Source organism: Pinus tabuliformis, chromosome 7 (assembly GCF_031772625.1).
Source record: "Pinus tabuliformis cultivar Carrire ecotype Pingquan chromosome 7, CPIR1, whole genome shotgun sequence".
Classification (NCBI taxonomy): domain Eukaryota; kingdom Viridiplantae; phylum Streptophyta; class Pinopsida; order Pinales; family Pinaceae; genus Pinus; species Pinus tabuliformis.
Window position 1 is genome coordinate 624,118,502 of NC_142293.1, and position 13,801 is coordinate 624,132,302.

General features: G+C 39.6%; 3 pseudogenes; all 3 read right to left on the reverse strand.

The window, feature by feature from the left end:
- Positions 1 to 778: 778 nt before the first annotated feature.
- On the reverse strand, positions 779 to 2,285 carry LOC149248985 (putative UDP-N-acetylglucosamine--peptide N-acetylglucosaminyltransferase SPINDLY pseudogene; annotated as a pseudogene).
- A 3,703-nt stretch (positions 2,286 to 5,988) lies between these two features.
- Positions 5,989 to 8,337, reverse strand: LOC149248986 (putative UDP-N-acetylglucosamine--peptide N-acetylglucosaminyltransferase SPINDLY; annotated as a pseudogene).
- Positions 8,338 to 11,197: 2,860 nt separating this feature from the next.
- LOC149248987 (putative UDP-N-acetylglucosamine--peptide N-acetylglucosaminyltransferase SPINDLY) lies at positions 11,198 to 13,439 on the reverse strand (annotated as a pseudogene).
- Between the last annotated feature and the right edge of the window lie 362 nt (positions 13,440 to 13,801).

A 13,801-nucleotide genomic window follows, 5' to 3' on the forward strand; every position in this document is an offset into this window, starting at 1 on the left:
TCTAACTGCTTAGAGCTGCCACCTCCAGCATGAGGGGAGCTCGATGATTCTCATTAATTACCCCTATCCACTATTAAACTAACCTATTAAATACAATCAGCACTAACTGAAGTTCTAAAAAGTTCTAATTTAAATATAACTCTAATTCTATTTCCTCCTTCGTTGAAGATTCCTCCTTGCAGCTTTGACACCTGGCTTTCTCTTTGTTCAGCTGAGATGGCATGAGATGGCATAAGATGGGCAATTAATGTCCCATGCTGGCTTTGAATACCGAAGGCTTTGATCTGTTCTGTATTGGTCTGAAAATATCCCTAAATTTTCGGTTTTGGTCCCCCATCACCGAGTATACAACAGTGGATACTTTAATTCTTTAATAACCCAAGAGAATAGGGTAACACCATGCTCCTGATACGCTGGAGGCTTCCTTGGTAGACAGGTGTACCAACCAAAACTTTTCGTATGCAGCTCTGCGTTTAAAATCACCATACACAGCAGTTTCGTAGCGCGCTACGAAACTGCTGTGTAATTTCAAAAACACAGTCTTGTGATATGCATAATAAATTCTACTGTACTTTTAATGGTCCCTGGTCCTCATCTACTTCTCTTATTTGATAAGAGATATATATGACCTGAGAGCTGAGATAACTTCAGTATCGGAATGAGTGTTGTGTCTTGAATTTGCTCCAAATTAATAGCCTCTGTCTGTTTCAAACTTCGATCAGCCTCGAACTTATATAACCTGCACTCCATTAGTACTATATCCTTAATGCCATAACAATCAGAAAGCATGTGAGTTAAATAACGTCTTCCAGCCCCATTCCCTGTGTGCAATATAAAGCTTAACATCTTCGCCCTCATAAATGTAGTTCATGGCCAGCAAGCGATTTTGACCAGCATTTCGAGAGTCTAGATCAATTTTCAAACACCGCTCATATGCCTCTATCGCAAGCATGATATTACCTGTATCCCTGTGCAAAACCCCTAGATTATTATAATCTTCTGCATATGCAGGATTTTCCATAATAGCCTTTTCAATCATGCTTGCAGCAGCATCCATTTTACCCTGGACAGTGTAGACCACACCAAGATTATTAAGAGACTGTGAAAAACTATGTTTGATCGACAAAGCCATCTGGTAGCACTCCACAGCTTTGTCAAGATTATCCCTGTCTTTATAAATGACTCCTAAATTATTGCATGCTTCCGCACAATGTGGATTGAAGTGCAGGGCGAGCTCATACATCACAATTGCCATGTCAAATTTTAGTAATTCACCATATGCGACACCAAGATTATACATAGCATCTGCATAGTGCCAATTATAAAGCAATGCCTTCTTGTAATGAGCTATACCCTGATGTATATCTCCTTCACGCTTCACCTTTGTACCAAGGTCTGTAAGGGCTATAGTCATGTTATTCTTAGCAATTTCAAAATTTGGAGATACAGTCAAACACCTCTCATAACACGCAATGGCTGCATCCACATCTCCACGGTTCTTATACATCACACCCATGTTGCAATATGCTTCAGCATACATAGGTCTTTGCAATGCAGCTTTTTCATAGCAATTAAGTGCCATATCATATTGCATCATTTCTGAATAAACCACCCCCAAATTATACTAAGCAATAACATAGCGGCTATCTGCTTTTAGAGCTTCATAGTACTTCTGAATTCCTTCATAGACATTTCCTGCAAGTTTCAAACTGGTCCCAAGGTCTGTCAAGACAATTGCCAAGTACTCCGCAGCAAGCTTGTATGTAGGATCCACTACAAGAGCCTTCTTATATGCCTTCGCTGCTTCTAGCAAGTGCCCTTCATCTTGTTCTTACCTCCGCTTCTTCAGCGCATCATACATGGATACCTTTACCACAAAAGATTGTTCATCACATGATGCTGACAGCATAGAATCGCTAAGTAAATGTTGAGCAATTTCATCAAGAATCCGTTTGTGTGAAGACAAGTTGTTTTCCCTTGTATAAACAGAGTTGCAAGAACGCATCTGCTTCATGATACCATGGACCATGTCGAAAATGCTTCTGTACAGCAATATATGCTGAGTGGAACATATCCCAATACTCGTTCCTTCCAAAAAGTATGTAAGCCTTTAAGAGGTATTCATAAAACGAATCAACACCAGCACCAATTCCAAATGAATATTCAATCCATTCTCCAGTTAGTACATACGGCGTGGTTCCCATCAAATCCAAAGGACTCCGCATGCTCCATAATTTACAAACAACACACAATGCTGCTGCCTCATACTCAAGTCCTCGAGCCATAGCACCGCTTTTCCAAATTACGAACTATTTCCCAGAACAATTAAACTTGAAATTGATTCCATAAGAGTCAAAAATAACCCATTGTACTTCTCAGGTAAACGTTGAAGCTTAAGATTGCCAAGCTCTGCAAGTGAATCGTGGAGAGCGCCGAGCAGAGATATAGATTCACCATACTATCGAACAACTGCCACCACTCTGTATATTTTACATCAAGATTTAATATCCCACAGCCACAAACAAAGCAGCAATTCGACTTTTGAGAAGCTCAACGCCAAATAAACATGTTTTTACCGACATAGCCTGCCGTGTCAAGATGCCCTTTTTTTTTAAAATTCAATGCATGCATGCGCAATTTAGCGTGTGGCAACTTTTGAACATCTGGCAGCTATAAAGGCGCCACAATAACTTGAACATGATTAACTGCCTCTCTGCTCTAGCGTTCATCGGAAAATTTTCCCAGCAAACGGCCAAACCTTGGACTTCAAACATTGCTGATGAATCCCTCTCATTTACATTACTGAAATGCAGATCAAAACAAGATTCATGAACCTGCTCCCACTTATTCAAGAAAGAAACAAATCCACCATTCATACTAATGACATCAACAGGTCCATTATTTGAAATACAAGCAGTCTCTGTTTCACCCAGATTTTGCATGTCATAGTCAGATTCTGGGACAATCTTAAAGCCAGCAAACATTGAAGCGGCTTCAACTGCATTCCTTACATTGCCTTTCTCATCATTCTTAGCAATTAAAATATTTTCTTTGTTGATGACATTTCTACTGTCCTTGCTCCTCAACTCAACATTGTGGCCACACAGCAGTTTCATCGTGTCTCGCATTGCTTAAGTGGCTTTTATCATTTTGTTTTGTTTCTAATTCTACAGTATCCTGGATAGCTCCACCAATTTCGTAGCGCAGCCAGTGCAAGGTCAGTGTTTTCGCTACGAAATCACTAAAACAGATGGCGTTGCGAAACTGCTAACGGATTTATGCGCTGCAAAAACACCCTGTCTTTAAGCTAGGCTAAATTTTTTGGCAACAGAATTTTCAGTGATAACAGTGGCTCCACTTGGGATAGTGTGCCCTTGTGGTACACTAAGAACTCGCAGCTCCAGTGCCTTATCTATTTGTGACAAACAGAAATTTGCTTGACAAGCATGACTGGAGGAGAAAAGAAAAACTACATCTACTGAAAAATGCTCAGTTGACCTTGAGCTTATTTGCAATTTACCTACCTACCTACCCTAACAATTTCAATTTCCTTCTGCTCAATCAATATGAAATTTCCAATGTAGCCAATCATTTGTTTTATCTGACATTTGACTTCTTTGACCGCATTGGAGTTCAGAGCCAATCTGACAGTGTGATGACCGCTGCCACTGAAACTGCCTCTGATCTTTATAGGAAAACTGAAACACTGGAGAGTAAAACTCTTCCATGTAATCAGCTATAGGATCCCAGAACACATGATCAGCTTGTCCTTCCTTGAAACTTTCCAGCTGTGCAAACTGATCTTCAACCACAGTGTTCAGTTCCTCAATCGTGAAAGAGAAAGGAACCAGCATAGTCTCCTTGCGTTCTGCCATAGAAAACTTCTGAGAATAATGATCATGATCATGAAAACTGTATGCTTGAATTTGTCCTTCTAAACCTTCAATTTCTTTCTCAATGTCTTTGGCAAATTCATCAAAAAAATTCATCTTATCCTCTGACTTGCAGTCAAAGGATTTTAGATATGAGGATAAGGACAAAGAAAAAGATTCATTTGTTTCCTCTTTACTATGATCATCATTCCATTGTTTGAAACCCTCAACTGAAGGAGAGTCTACCACCACCTCTGACCTATCTCTCCATTCCTCCAAGAACATGAGCCAAAGGTCTTGAAATGACTTAATGGACTTGGCAGGAAAGCATTCAACCCACTGTTTGCACTTCCCTTGAAGTGAATCATAAAATAACCTTATGCAAACATCCTCATGTTTAACTCTAAGAAGCTCAGCAAAATGACAGAAATCTGAGATATGCTCCAACGTTAAACTCAAGTCTTCTCCATTGAATTTTGGACCATTCCTTAGAAAATATGCATCCTTGGGAAAATGATTTGGGAAACCATGAATTCCTGAGAAATCTATGCATGCATACCTTGAACAAATAATGGCAGCTTCTGGGTCTTTCATAACTCCAGTGGAATCACCATGAATATATAAACCTTGAATTCTTCAACAATGGAGTCGCCAAGGTAGGTTTGCAGCCTCGAAAACCACTTTGAACTCCTGCTACCTTCAGAAATTCAATCTTAAAACTTCGGGAATGAGTAATCATCAGGCTCCCGGCAGACGCACCAAAATGTTATCACAAAATCACTACTAAGGGCTGCAACCAAGTAAGATTTTATGTAACTCTTTCAACCAGACTTTAGACTAGGAATTAGCCTTCCTAGTCAGAGAGGGCTCTCTCACAGACTTTTAATAGAAATCAATCACAACAAAAGATGGCTAACTCTTCACTCATTCATGAAAACAACAGCTGGTTGAACACATATCAAATTGGTCTTCATTGGGCTATGGAGTCTCACACATTTAATAAACAAAAGCACAGTCATTTCATGGAAGTCAAGGCTCTTTGCATTAGATGTTCAAACACATTTCACATAAACCACAGCTTGTCAAACATACAGGAAGTCAGAGCATTAGAAATGAATTCTGAGTGATTATGTTATAACAAGGCTACAAAAAGAACATTGAGAGAATACACCACCATCACATTTGAACCAAATAATCCATCGAGAATCTTGAGAAGAAATAACCACTGTTTTACTATTACTGTAACAAGTCTTTACATTGGCCCAAATAAACTCTGTTTTTGTATAAAATGTCCAACCCCTATTACCTCGATCATTCTCCGCTATATAGACACCTACTTCTAACTGCTTAGAGCTGCCACCTCCAGCATGAGGGGAGCTCGATGATTCTCATTAATTACCCCTATCCACTATTAAACTAACCTATTAAATACAATCAGCACTAACTGAAGTTCTAAAAAGTTCTAATTTAATTATAACTCTAATTCTATTTCCTCCTTCGTTGAAGATTCCTCCTTGCAGCTTTGACACCTGGCTTTCTCTTTGTTCAGCTGAGATGGCATGAGATGGCATAAGATGGGCAATTAATGTCCCATGCTAGCTTTGAATACCGAAGGCTTTGATCTGTTCTGTATTGGTCTGAAAATATCCCTAAATTTTCGGTTTTGGTCCCCCATCACCGAGTATACAGCAGTGGATACTTTAATTCTTTAATAACCCAAGAGAATAGGGTAACACCATGCTCCTGATACGCTGGAGGCTTCCTTGGTAGACAGGTGTACCAACCAAAACTTTTCGTATGCAGCTCTGCGTTTAAAATCACCATACACAGCAGTTTCGTAGCGCGCTACGAAACTGCTGTGTAATTTCAAAAACACAGTCTTGTGATATGCATAATAAATTCTACTGTACTTTTAATGGTCCCTGGTCCTCATCTACTTCTCTTATTTGATAAGAGATATATATGACCTGAGAGCTGAGATAACTTCAGTATCGGAATGAGTGTTGTGTCTTGAATTTGCTCCAAATTAATAGCCTCTGTCTGTTTCAAACTTCGATCAGCCTCGAACTTATATAACCTGCACTCCATTAGTACTATATCCTTAATGCCATAACAATCAGAAAGCATGTGAGCTAAATAACGTCTTCCAGCCCCATTCCCTGTGTGCAATATAAAGCTTAACATCTTCGCCCTCATAAATGTAGTTCATGGCCAGCAAGCGATTTTGACCAGCATTCCGAGAGTCTGGATCAATTTTCAAACACCGCTCATATGCCTCTATCGCAAGCATGATATTACCTGTATCCCTGTGCAAAACCCCTAGATTATTATAATCTTCTGCATATGCAGGATTTTCCATAATAGCCTTTTCAATCATGCTTGCAGCAGCATCCATTTTACCCTGGACAGTGTAGACCACACCAAGATTATTAAGAGACTGTGAAAAACTATGTTTGATCGACAAAGCCATCTGGTAGCACTCCACAGCTTTGTCAAGATTATCCCTGTCTTTATAAATGACTCCTAAATTATTGCATGCTTCCGCACAATGTGGATTGAAGTGCAGGGCGAGCTCATACATCACAATTGCCATGTCAAATTTTAGTAATTCACCATATGCGACACCAAGATTATACATAGCATCTGCATAGTGCCAATTATAAAGCAATGCCTTCTTGTAATGAGCTATACCCTGATGTATATCTCCTTCACGCTTCACCTTTGTACCAAGGTCTGTAAGGGCTATAGTCATGTTATTCTTAGCAATTTCAAAATTTGGAGATACAGTCAAACACCTCTCATAACACGCAATGGCTGCATCCACATCTCCACAGTTCTTATACATCACACCCATGTTGCAATATGCTTCAGCATACATAGGCCTTTGCAATGCAGCTTTTTCATAGCAATTAAGTGCCATATCATATTGCATCATTTCTGAATAAACCACCCCCAAATTATACTAAGCAATAGCATAGCGGCTATCTGCTTTGAGAGCTTCATAGTACTTCTGAATTCCTTCATAGACATTTCCTGCAAGTTTCAAACTGGTCCCAAGGTCTGTCAAGACAATTGCCAAGTACTCCGCAGCAAGCTTGTATGTAGGATCCACTACAAGAGCCTTCTTATATGCCTCTGCTGCTTCTAGCAAGTGCCCTTCATCTTGTTCTTACCTCCGCTTCTTCAGCGCATCATACATGGATACCTTTACCACAAAAGATTGTTCATCACATGATGCTGACAGCATAGAATCGCTAAGTAAATGTTGAGCAATTTCATCAAGAATCCGTTTGTGTGAAGACAAGTTGTTTTCCCTTGTATAACAGAGTTGCAAGAACGCATCTGCTTCATGATACCATGGACCATGTCGAAAATGCTTCTGTACAGCAATATATGCTGAGTGGAACGTATCCCAATACTCGTTCCTTCCAAAAGGTATGTAAGCTTTTAAGAGGTATTCATAAAACGAATCAACACCAGCACCAATTCCAAATGAATATTCAATCCATTCTCCAGTTAGTACATACGGCGTGGTTCCCATCAAATCCAAAGGACTCCGCATGCTCCATAATTTACAAACAACACACAATGCTGCTGCCTCATACTCAAGTCCTCGAGCCATAGCACCGCTTTTCCAAATTCCGAACTGTTTCCCAGAACAATTAAACTTGAAATTGATTCCATAAGAGTCAAAAATAACCCATTGTACTTCTCAGGTAAACGTTGAAGCTTAATATTGCCAAGCTCTGCAAGTGAATCGTGGAGAGCGCCGAGCAGAGATATAGATTCACCATACTATCGAACAACTGCCACCACTCTGTATATTTTACATCAAGATTTAATATCCCACAGCCACAAACAAAGCAGCAATTCGACTTTTGAGAAGCTCAACGCCAAATAAACATGTGTTTATCGACATATTCTGCCGTGTCAAGATGCCCTTTTTTTTTTAAATTCAATGCATGCATGCACAATTTGGCGTGTGGCAACTTTTGAACATCTGGCAGCTATAAAGGCGCCACAATAACTTGAACATGATTAACTGCCTCTCTGCTCTAGCGTTCATCGGAAAATTTTCCCAGCAAACGGCCAAACCTTGGACTTCAAACATTGCTGATGAATCCCTCTCATTTACATTACTGAAATGCAGATCAAAACAAGATTCATGAACCTGCTCCCACTTATTCAAGAAAGAAACAAATCCACCATTCATACTAATGACATCAACAGGTCCATTATTTGAAATACAAGCAGTCTCTGTTTCACCCAGATTTTGCATGTCATAGTTAGATTCTGGGACAATCTTAAAGCCAGCAAACATTGAAGCGGCTTCAACTGCATTCCTTGCATTGCCTTTCTCATCATTCTTAGCAATTAAAATATTTTCTTTGTTGATGACATTTCTACTGTCCTTGCTCCTCAACTCAACATTGTGGCCACACAGCAGTTTCATCGTGTCTCGCATTGCTTAAGTGGCTTTTATCATTTTGTTTTGTTTCTAATTCTACAGTATCCTGGATAGCTCCACCAATTTCGTAGCGCAGCCAGTGCAAGGTCAGTGTTTTCGCTACGAAATCACTAAAACAGATGGCGCTGCGAAACTGCTAACGGATTTATGCGCTGCAAAAACACCCTGTCTTTAAGCTAGGCTAAATTTTTTGGCAACAAAATTTTCAGTGATAATAGTGGCTCCACTTGGGATAGTGTGCCCTTGTGGTACACTAAGAACTCGCAGCTCCAGTGCCTTATCTATTTGTGACAAACAGAAATTTGCTTGACAAGCATGACTGGAGGAGAAAAGAAAAACTACATCTACTGAAAAATGCTCAGTTGACCTTGAGCTTATTTGCAATTTACCTACCTACCTACCCTAACAATTTCAATTTCCTTCTGCTCAATCAATATGAAATTTCCAATGCAGCCAATCATTTGTTTTATCTGACATTTGACTTCTTTGACCGCATTGGAGTTCAGAGCCAATCTGACAGTGTGATGACCGCTGCCACTGAAACTGCCTCTGATCTTTATAGGAAAACTGAAACACTGGAGAGTAAAACTCTTCCATGTAATCAGCTATAGGATCCCAGAACACATGATCAGCTTGTCCTTCCTTGAAACTTTCCAGCTGTGCAAACTGATCTTCAACCACAGTGTTCAGTTCCTCAATCGTGAAAGAGAAAGGAACCAGCATAGTCTCCTTGCGTTCTGCCATAGAAAACTTCTGAGGATAATGATCATGATCATGAAAACTGTATGCTTGAATTTGTCCTTCTAAACCTTCAATTTCTTTCTCAATGTCTTTGGCAAATTCATCAAAAAAATTCATCTTATCCTCTGACTTGCAGTCAAAGGATTTTAGATATGAGGATAAGGACAAAGAAAAAGATTCATTTGTTTCCTCTTTACTATGATCATCATTCCATTGTTTGAAACCCTCAACTGAAGGAGAGTCTACCACCACCTCTGACCTATCTCTCCATTCCTCCAAGAACATGAGCCAAAGGTCTTGAAATGACTTAATGGACTTGGCAGGAAAGCATTCAACCCACTGTTTTCACTTCCCTTGAAGTGAATCATAAAATAACCTTATGCAAACATCCTCATGTTTAACTCTAAGAAGCTCAGCAAAATGACAGAAATCTGAGATATGCTCCAACGTTAAACTCAAGTCTTCTCCATTGAATTTTGGACCATTCCTTAGAAAATATGCATCCTTGGGAAAATGATTTGGGAAACCATGAATTCCTGAGAAATCTATGCATGCATACCTTGAACAAATAATGGCAGCTTCTGGGTCTTTCATAACTCCAGTGGAATCACCATGAATATATAAACCTTGAATTCTTCAACAATGGAGTCGCGAAGGTAGGTTTGCAGCCTCGAAAACCACTTTGAACTCCTGCTACCTTCAGAAATTCAATCTTAAAACTTCGGGAATGAGTAATCATCAGGCTCCCGGCAGACGCACCAAAATGTTATCACAAAATCACTACTAAGGGCTGCAACCAAGTAAGATTTTATGTAACTCTTTCAACCAGACTTTAGACTAGGAATTAGCCTTCCTAGTCAGAGAGGGCTCTCTCACAGACTTTTAATAGAAATCAATCACAACAAAAGATGGCTAACTCTTCACTCATTCATGAAAACAACAGCTGGTTGAACACATATCAAATTGGTCTTCATTGGGCTATGGAGTCTCACACATTTAATAAACAAAAGCACAGTCATTTCATGGAAGTCAAGGCTCTTTGCATTAGATGTTCAAACACATTTCACATAAACCACAGCTTGTCAAACATATAGGAAGTCAGAGCATTAGAAATGAATTCTGAGTGATTATGTTATAACAAGGCTACAAAAAGAACATTGAGAGAATACACCACCATCACATTTGAACCAAATAATCCATCGAGAATCTTGAGAAGAAATAACCACTGTTTTACTATTACTGTAACAAGTCTTTACATTGGCCCAAATAAACTCTGTTTTTGTATAAAATGTCCAACCCCTATTACCTCGATCATTCTCCGCTATATAGACACATACTTCTAACTGCTTAGAGCTGCCACCTCCAGCATGAGGGGAGCTCGATGATTCTCATTAATTACCCCTATCCACTATTAAACTAACCTATTAAATACAATCAGCACTAACTGAAGTTCTAAAAAGTTCTAATTTAATTATAACTCTAATTCTATTTCCTCCTTCGTTGAAGATTCCTCCTTGCAGCTTTGACACCTGGCTTTCTCTTTGTTCAGCTGAGATGGCATGAGATGGCATAAGATGGGCAATTAATGTCCCATGCTAGCTTTGAATACCGAAGGCTTTGATCTGTTCTGTATTGGTCTGAAAATATCCCTAAATTTTCGGTTTTGGTCCCCCATCACCGAGTATACAGCAGTGGATACTTTAATTCTTTAATAACCCAAGAGAATAGGGTAACACCATGCTCCTGATACGCTGGAGGCTTCCTTGGTAGACAGGTGTACCAACCAAAACTTTTCGTATGCAGCTCTGCGTTTAAAATCACCATACACAGCAGTTTCGTAGCGCGCTACGAAACTGCTGTGTAATTTCAAAAACACAGTCTTGTGATATGCATAATAAATTCTACTGTACTTTTAATGGTCCCTGGTCCTCATCTACTTCTCTTATTTGATAAGAGATATATATGACCTGAGAGCTGAGATAACTTCAGTATCGGAATGAGTGTTGTGTCTTGAATTTGCTCCAAATTAATAGCCTCTGTCTGTTTCAAACTTCGATCAGCCTCGAACTTATATAACCTGCACTCCATTAGTACTATATCCTTAATGCCATAACAATCAGAAAGCATGTGAGTTAAATAACGTCTTCCAGCCCCATTCCCTGTGTGCAATATAAAGCTTAACATCTTCGCCCTCATAAATGTAGTTCATGGCCAGCAAGCGATTTTGACCAGCATTCCGAGAGTCTGGATCAATTTTCAAACACCGCTCATATGCCTCTATCGCAAGCATGATATTACCTGTATCCCTGTGCAAAACCCCTAGATTATTATAATCTTCTGCATATGCAGGATTTTCCATTATAGCCTTTTCAATCATGCTTGCAGCAGCATCCATTTTACCCTGGACAGTGTAGACCACACCAAGATTATTAAGAGACTGTGAAAAACTATGTTTGATCGACAAAGCCATCTGGTAGCACTCCACAGCTTTGTCAAGATTATCCCTGTCTTTATAAATGACTCCTAAATTATTGCATGCTTCCGCACAATGTGGATTGAAGTGCAGGGCGAGCTCATACATCACAATTGCCATGTCAAATTTTAGTAATTCACCATATGCGACACCAAGATTATACATAGCATCTGCATAGTGCCAATTATAAAGCAATGCCTTCTTGTAATGAGCTATACCCTGATGTATATCTCCTTCACGCTTCACCTTTGTACCAAGGTCTGTAAGGGCTATAGTCATGTTATTCTTAGCAATTTCAAAATTTGGAGATACAGTCAAACACCTCTCATAACACGCAATGGCTGCATCCACATCTCCACGGTTCTTATACATCACACCCATGTTGCGATATGCTTCAGCATACATAGGCCTTTGCAATGCAGCTTTTTCATAGCAATTAAGTGCCATATCATATTGCATCATTTCTGAATAAACCACCCCCAAATTATACTAAGCAATAACATAGCGGCTATCTGCTTTTAGAGCTTCAGAGTACTTCTGAATTCCTTCATGGACATTTCCTGCAAGTTTCAAACTGGTCCCAAGGTCTGTCAAGACAATTGCCAAGTACTCCGCAGCAAGCTTGTATGTAGGATCCACTACAAGAGCCTTCTTATATGCCTCTGCTGCTTCTAGCAAGTGCCCTTCATCTTGTTCTTACCTCCGCTTCTTCAGCGCATCATACATGGATACCTTTACCACAAAAGATTGTTCATCACATGATGCTGACAGCATAGAATCGCTAAGTAAATGTTGAGCAATTTCATCAAGAATCCGTTTGTGTGAAGACAAGTTGTTTTCCCTTGTATAACAGAGTTGCAAGAACGCATCTGCTTCATGATACCATGGACCATGTCGAAAATGCTTCTGTACAGCAATATATGCTGAGTGGAACGTATCCCAATACTCGTTCCTTCCAAAAGGTATGTAAGCTTTTAAGAGGTATTCATAAAACGAATCAACACCAGCACCAATTCCAGATGAATATTCAATCCATTCTCCAGTTAGTACATACAGCGTGGTTCCCATCAAATCCAAAGGACTCCGCATGCTCCATAATTTACAAACAACACACAATGCTGCTGCCTCATACTCAGGTCCTCGAGCCATAGCACCGCTTTTCCAAATTCCGAACTGTTTCCCAGAACAATTAAACTTGAAATTGATTCCATAAGAGTCAAAACTAACCCATTGTACTTCTCAGGTAAACGTTGAAGCTTAAGATTGCCAAGCTCTGCAAGTGAATCGTGGAGAGCGCCGAGCAGAGATATAGATTCACCATACTATCGAACAACTGCCACCACTCTGTATATTTTACATCAAGATTTAATATCCCACAGCCACAAACAAAGCAGCAATTCGACTTTTGAGAAGCTCAACGCCAAATAAACATGTGTTTACCGACATAGTCTGCCGTGTCAAGATGCCTCTCTGCTCTAGCGTTCATCGGAAAATTTTCCCAGCAAACGACCAAACCTTGGACTTCAAACATTGCTGATGAATCCCTCTCATTTACATTACTGAAATGTAGATCAAAACAAGATTCATGAACCTGCTCCCACTTATTCAAGAAAGAAACAAATCCACCATTCATACTAATGACATCAACAGGTCCATTATTTGAAATACAAGCAGTCTCTGTTTCACCCAGATTTTGCATGTCATAGTTAGTTTCTGGGACAATCTTAAAGCCAGCAAACATTGAAGCGGCTTCAACTGCATTCCTTACATTGCCTTTCTCATCATTCTTAGCAATTAAAATATTTTCTTTGTTGATGACATTTCTACTGTCCTTGCTCCTCAACTCAACATTGTGGCCACACAGCAGTTTCATCGTGTCTCGCATTGCTTAAGTGGCTTTTATCATTTTGTTTTGTTTCTAATTCTACAGTATCCTGGATAGCTCCACCAATTTCGTAGCGCAACCAGTGCAAGGTCAGTGCTTTCGCTACGAAATCACTAAAACAGATGGCGTTGCGAAACTGCTAACGGATTTATGCGCTGCAAAAACACCCTGTCTTTAAGCTAGGCTAAATTTTTTGGCAACAAAATTTTCAGTGATAACAGCAATCAAGAAGAAAAAGAAGCAAAGGGAGCTCGATCGACTTTAGATATTGGCTGAAGCCTCTTTAGCCCAACATAACACTTGATAAGGAAGCTCCAACCCAAATTTCAAGAAATTTGGGGCATTTTTGGAAATTTTTGTGC